A 7,102-nucleotide genomic window follows, 5' to 3' on the forward strand; every position below is an offset into this window, starting at 1 on the left:
AAATTTACAAATAGAGAGAGAGAATAATGCCTTAAGTAGAGAATGGCAATTATGGGATGAAGAAAGTAAGAAATGGTTAGGCCTATTTATAGTTGAGGTTCAAGGATCAACTTGCAATGTTCCTATACAATTAGGGACCAAAATTGCAATTATCCCATGCCAACTTTTAACCCAACTTGCCAACCAATATTACTTTCTACTTTCGGTGCCCACCCCATTTGACTTTTCAAAGAATGGTGGGTTCCAATAGAAGCCGAAGAGATGGAATTGAAGGAGTTAATGCTACAGGCCTCGAAAACGAAGGAATGGGTTGTGCGCTGCAGGTTTTTTCGGACGAAGGATTTATTGAGGAACCCAATTCACTACGCAACGTGTTGAGTGTTCCTGTAGTAGGGGAGACAAATGCTACGTTACTTGTCCATGTTTTTACAGATTTAAACAATAAGGGCCTTGGGTTGGGTATGGAGCAGATTAATAGATTGGAGACCCAATGTGCAGATGTCTTTGGAGCGAGCCTGGGATCAAATGAAGAGGCAGAGAATTAATGTTTGGGGGCCGATGCAGATAGGTATAATGAAATTGAATTAATGAGTGCAGATTTCGAAGTAAGCCCAAAGTTAAAACAAAATCAGGCTATCTATCTAATCCAGAGAGCCATAGGGATCGGGTTTCTACATCAGAGATTGAAAAAGGATATTTTCCAAATTAGGCAGAGTAAAAGAAAGAAGAAAGCTCTAAACAAGAAAATTAGATCTATGCGCAAGATTCAAGATACAACACTCACAACGAAGGAGAAGAAGAAGAGAGACAGAGGGCTAAGAAAACAGAACGGAAAGGGGATTTTGAGAATCAACGACAGTATTGCAAATTTATCACTTTCGGATTCCGATATCAGCAATAGCAGAAGAGTTCTCCTCAGAGAAGCGAAAAAGACGTAGGAGGTAGGGAGCACTCTAGGCTGGGGGTTGATAGAGTTCGAGATATTGGTATGTGTTTGTTTTCGTGTTGTTATCTTTTGATTATTCTATATTGTTAAGGAGTATGAGAATTATTACGTGGAACATTAGAGGGTTGGGTTCAGCTCCCAAAATTGAGGCTTTCAAGAGTGTAGTGAGAATGAATAGAGCCAATGTTTGTTTAATTCAAGAAAGTAAATTAGAATCGGTGTTAATGGAGTTAGTTAGAAAATTTTGGGGTGATGATTGCTTTGATTTAAAAAACGCAGCTGCTGTAGAAAGGTCAGGGGGTTTATTAACAATCTGGGATAAGGGTCGTTTCTCAGCAAAAGTTGATTTGTATGAGAGGAGGATCATTGTAGTAGCAAGAAAATGGGTGGTCGAAGAGAATGAGATGACTCTGATTAATGTTTATGCTTCGAACAGCCTTGCAGAATAAAAAATGATGTGGGAAGAAATTTCTGGTTTGAGAAATCAATTTTGTAAAGCATGGATCATTGGTGGAGATTTTAATGTGGTGAGAAACTGTAGCGAACGCACAAATTGCTCGAGCACAGAAAAGGAGTCAAAGGAGTGTGGCAAGTTCATAGAAAGTTGTAAGTTAGTCAACTTACCATTAATAGGAAAAAATTTCACCTGGTTTGGCTCGGATAGTAAAAGTAGCTAACTTGATAGATTTTTAATAAAAGAAGACTGGGTGGTTCAGTTTAAGGATTTACAACAGCAGGGACTTAACAGATCTGTATTTGATCATATTCCAGTGATGTTGGTGAATGAATCTGTAGACTGGGGACCTCGACCTTTTAAGTTTGTCAATGCTTGGTTTAAAAAGGATGGATGTATGAAGTTGATTGAAAAGGAATGGTCGGGAATGGATGGTCTGTGAGGTAAAACGGCTGCCAAATTGAGAAAATTAAAGTGAGCTCTTAAGAAGTGGAATGCTGATGATGGAAATATTCTGGAAAAAAGAATCGTCGGAAGCGAGGCTAGGATTAAGGAGATTGATGATGTAAGCAAAAAAAAGGAAGCTAGCCGAAGTGGAGATTGAGGAGTTAAAACAGTTGAACATTGAGATTTGGGAAACAATAAAAATAAGAATCAATTTGGGACAAAAATCGAGGATGACTTGGTTAAAAGGAGGGGATACTAATAGTGTTTTTTTCCACAGGTCGGTGAAAATCAAAGCTAAAAGAAAATTGGTGTTTAATTTAAAAATTGGGGGCCAGAATATTAAGGACCCTAAGGAAATAAAAGAGGGGCTATTCAATTATTTTAATAATTATTTTGACAGCTCTGCAAGAAGGTGGAAAATGGGGTTAGATTTGAAATTCAGATTGCTTAATGAAGAAAGAGCTATGAAATTGGAAGAACCCTTTTTTTTATGGAAGAAATCAAAGAAGCTGTGTGGAGTTGTGATGAATCGAAAGCGTCTAGGCCAGAAGGGTTTAATTTGTGTTTTTTTATAAAGTGTTGGGAGATCATGAAGCATGATTTATTTGAGGTGATGTCTGATTTTTTCACATCCAGGAAACTTGAGAAGAGCATTAATTCTTAATTTAGCACTCTTATCCCAAAGGTGGAAAATCCTACTGAAATTTCAGAGTTTAGGCCAATTTGCTTGGTGAGCTCTCTTTACAAGATTGTGTCCAAGGTTTTGTCACTAAGATTAAGGGAGCTTGTAGAGGAGGTGGTTAGTGATACACAAAGTGCCTTCATTAAGGGTAGACAAATATTTGATGGGGTTTTAATTGCAAATGAATTAATCCATTCGGTTTTGAAGAAAGGTGGTTCTGGGGGTAAGTTGATTTTTAAATTAGATTTTTCTAAAGCTTACGACTGCGTTAGATGGGATTTTCTGCAGTTGGTGTTATCTAAAATGGGGTTTGGGGAAAAGTGGAGAGGTTGGTTGTTGGAATGTTTATCTACGGCAAGAGCTGCAGTTATCATTAATGGTTCTTCATCCAATGAATTCAGATTTCATAGAGGACTTCGACAGAGAGACCCACTATCTCCATTTTTATTCATTTTAGTGACAGAGGTTTTCCATTTGGCGTTGGACAAAGCTGCGGAGTTGGGATTGATCGAGGGCTTTAATAATGTTATTCTTGGTATGCGCTTTTTTCATCTTTAATTTGCGGATGATACTATTCTTTTCCTAAAAGCTAACGAAAATGAGGTGACCAATGTGAAGTATACTCTAAACGTTTTTGAGATTTTTTCGAGGTTGAGCATTAACTTTAAAAAATCTTGTTTAGCGGGGTTCGAAGTGGAAGAAGAATTATTATTTAGATTGGCTGCCATTTGCAAATGTAAAATAGGATCTCTTCCTTTCAACTATTTGAGGATACCACTGGGAGCAAACCCGAAAAGAATAGCTACATCGGAACCCATCATAGACAAAGTCAGGATGAAGTTATTAGGATGGAAATGTCGTTCACTTACATGGGTTGGTAAGGTCGTTCTTATAAATGCGGTGTTGTCTTCGTTGTTGATATACTTCATGTCTCTATTCCAAGCTCCGGTCACTATTATTAAAAAGATCGACAAGATTAGAAGGAATTTCCTATGGGGAATTTGGATGGGAAAAAGAAGATATTGAGAATTAGATGGAATACTGTCTGTAAGCCAAAGGATAAGGGTGGGGCAGGTGTGGCAAATCTAGGTTTTAAAAATAAAACTTTATCGGCTAAATGGATCTGGAGATTCGCGATAGAAAAAGAGGCGTTATGGAAAAAGATTATTTTAGCTAAATACGGGCCAAATGTTCAACAATGGCCGTTTAAGATAACTTATCAAAAAGATATGCCAACTATTCAGAGAGATATAGTTGAAAATGCTAAAGATGCTAAAATGTCCAAATGGGTGGGGTCGGAATCTTTCTGTTGGAAGATAGGGAATGGTAAGTCGACTTTGTTTTGGTGGGACATCTGGTGTGGGAATCAACCATTGAAATTGTTGTTTCTAAGGCTCTTCCGCCTTGCTAAAAATAAAGTAAGTACTATAGCTGATTCTTTAAGTTAATCAGGGAATGGTAGTGTTAATTAGGAAGGCTGGTTTTCTAGACCTTTGTTGGGTAGGGAGAAGAGGATGTGCAAAGATATGGTTGATAAGGTAAGTGGCACGGTGTTGTTATCGGAAGTAGAGGATAGGTTGTGTTGGGTTAATGATAAATGTAGGGTATTCTTGGTTAAAAAAATGTTCGGATTTATTGATGTTGGATGATGAGGCGGATGTTAATTTTACTTGCAGTAGAGTTTGGAATATTAAGGTTCCCCCTAGAGTTTGTAGTTTTCTTTGGATGTTCGCGATTGACAGAATTCCATCTAAGGAATTTCTGGCTAAAAGAGGAGTGAACACTCAAAATTTTTCGATAAGCTGCCCTAGGTGCGAAGGAGAAACAGAAAGTGCATCACACCTGTTCTTCAAATGAAGATTTATCGAAGGCCTTTGGGCTAAAATCTTCAATTGGTGGGATGTTGTTTGGAAGAAGGTCGATGGTGTTATGGATTACATCGCTTTATGTAATAATGTGAAAATGGCTGAAAGTAAGAAAAGCTTATGGTTAGCAAGAAATGGGCTAGTTTTTTATGGAAGGAGAGTACATATGGAAAATTTGGTGTTTCAATCTAAGATGAGGGCTTTGTTGTTGATTAGATCAGTTCATAATGAAATCATGATGCAACAGAATTTTTGGTGGATCTCTCCACAAATATGTCAAGTTGTGCCCTATAAATCTAAATATGTTGCTTCTTTTTCGAAGCCCCCTCCTCTTGGTTGGTTAAAATTCAATGTGTGTGGAATCAGGAAAGAGGACAAAGCAGGGTTTGGAGGAGTTTTGAGAGATATGGAGGGGATTGCAAAAGGGATATTCTCTGGTGCTGTTCATATAAATGTTGTTGAAGAAGCTGAAATTGGTGCGGTGAAGATTGCCCTTGAATTCTTTTTATCTATGAATTGGAAGACTAACGATTCTTTATTTATTGAATTAGGTTCTCCGGTGGCGTTTTCTTGGTGTATTAACAAGTTTTTGAGACCTTGGTCATTTCATGCAATTTTTTCAAAGATTGAAAATGTTAAGCTAAAAGTCAGATCTGTCGTCTTCTCTTTAACGGATTGGAATGGCAATGACATGGCTTTCTCATTGGCATTGGCTAGTGTTAAACGGTCGCAAGTGTTTAAAGTTTGGTGGTGATATCTTGTTTTGTTAGTTGTTTTCTTGTGGTTGGGACTGTGCTCTTAACTTGATTGCTGCTCTGTTTTGTCTCTGACAACAGAGTAGTTCGAATGAAGCAAAAAAAATGATTAATAGTAGAACACGTTGCATCGCACACATGAAAAAAATAATTAATCTTATGTGAAAAGCTACATTTGAAAAAGAAGTGCATGGTATAACTAAACCCTAATATGAAAACCTAATAAAATTAAACCCAAAATATTTCTCCTAGTAGTCAAGGCCTCAAGGGTTAATAGAAAATCATAAAAATAAAAACAAAAAAATCTCTTTCAACTTGAATATTCCTTCCACATCACATTTCCCTTTCATCATTAAATCCCGCCGGTTGATATTTGCTTGAAGCCATCGACTCGGTTTCATTATAGGCCTAAATACGGCCTTGAAAATTGATAGAAAACTCAACCCCGAGCTAGTTAGATTCAAGTTTTATTTCACTCCCACATTGTATTGCTTTGATATATGGATATAGGATGCAATCTCTTGCACCCACACAATTATTATCAATAGAACAACATTTTTGAGTTTATATCAATGTAGAATAAGGATGGAAAAAATAAAGAAAATGTAGTTAATCTCTCGCACGCACGCACACATTTTTGAGTTTATATCAATGGAGAGGAAAGTTTTATAATTATCTAGGCCAAGACAGTCCTAAACCCAAATTCGATTTCAAAAACCTTAATCTTATTGAGTCCGATTGTTTGAATTATTTAGTGTTTTCAAAGTTGTTTTTCTGTTTCAATAAGTCCTATTCTTTAGGAACAAATTTCTACATTTGTTTAAACTAGTGGTGATCCTTGTTTATAGGTGATATAGGTGTTAGTTGTGATTCTATATTTTTTATTTGTAAGGCTATAAAAGCCAGCTTTCTATCTTCAATAAATATGACACTTAATGCCCAGCTTCCACTTGATTTTATACTTAACATTTTGGTATCTGAATTAGGTTGTTGAGGAAATAAGTGGATATGAGTGAAGAAAAGAGTGAAGGTAGTTTTACAAAGATTCCTCTTTTGATGGTTTTCATTACGACCATTGGAGTGAGCTGATGGAGAATCTATTAAGGTCCAAAGGACTGTGGAACCTAGTTGAAAAAGTCTTCGAAGAGCCTGAAACAATGATTGTGCAGACCGTCGCGCAACAGACACAGGCAGACGAGATAAAGATGAAGGATCACAGGGTCAAACACTATCTATATCAAGCCATAGATCGTTTTATTTTTTAGCGGATTTTGGACATATGAACCTCCAAAATTGTTTGGGGAATTCTTTGAAGAGCAAGTTTGGTGGAAATGAGAGAGTAAAAAGGTCTCTTCTCAACACCTTGAGAATTTGAGGTGTTGGAAATGAAGAAAGGAGAAATAATCAAAGATTATTTTGCTAAAGTGATGGCTATAGCAAACCAAATATGGAGCAATGGGGATATCATGTCTAACTTGGTGACCGTGGAGAAGATTTTGCGGACTTTGACAGAACATTTCACCTATGTGGTAGTATCTATCGAAGAGGCAAAAGATACACAAACCATCTTAGTTGATGAATTGCAAAGTTCATTATCTGTACATGAAAAAAAAGTTCAAGAAAATGGAAAGAGAAGAAGATCATGCCTTAAAAGCTGTTGTTGGTAACGAAAGGTTTGAAAGTAGAGGATGTGACGCAAATTGATACAGAGGACGAGGAAGAGGTAGAGGGAGATCATTTGACAAAGCCTGAGTAGAATGATATAAATGCCACAAATTGAGGCATTTTCAGTATAAATGTCCAAGGTGGGAGAGTAAAGCCAACTTTGTGGCACTTGATGAAGAGGAAGAGCTGCTATTAATGTCATGTGTGGAGAGACATAACTCACAACAAGATGGTGTATGGTTTCTTGATTTGGGATGCTCGAATCATATGTGTGGGAAAGAAGTGGTT

At 37.1% G+C, this 7,102-nt stretch overlaps 1 long non-coding RNA gene across 1 annotated transcript; it reads left to right on the forward strand.

Annotated features, from left to right (window-relative positions):
- Positions 1-226: 226 nt before the first annotated feature.
- LOC128292796 (uncharacterized) lies at positions 227-5,270 on the forward strand. Its single transcript, XR_008282718.1, has 2 exons — positions 227-4,870; positions 4,946-5,270. It is a non-coding gene; the product is annotated as an uncharacterized LOC128292796 (long non-coding RNA).
- The last annotated feature ends 1,832 nt before the right edge of the window (positions 5,271-7,102 follow it).

This window comes from Gossypium arboreum, chromosome 5 (genome assembly GCF_025698485.1).
Source record: "Gossypium arboreum isolate Shixiya-1 chromosome 5, ASM2569848v2, whole genome shotgun sequence".
NCBI lineage: Eukaryota > Viridiplantae > Streptophyta > Magnoliopsida > Malvales > Malvaceae > Gossypium > Gossypium arboreum.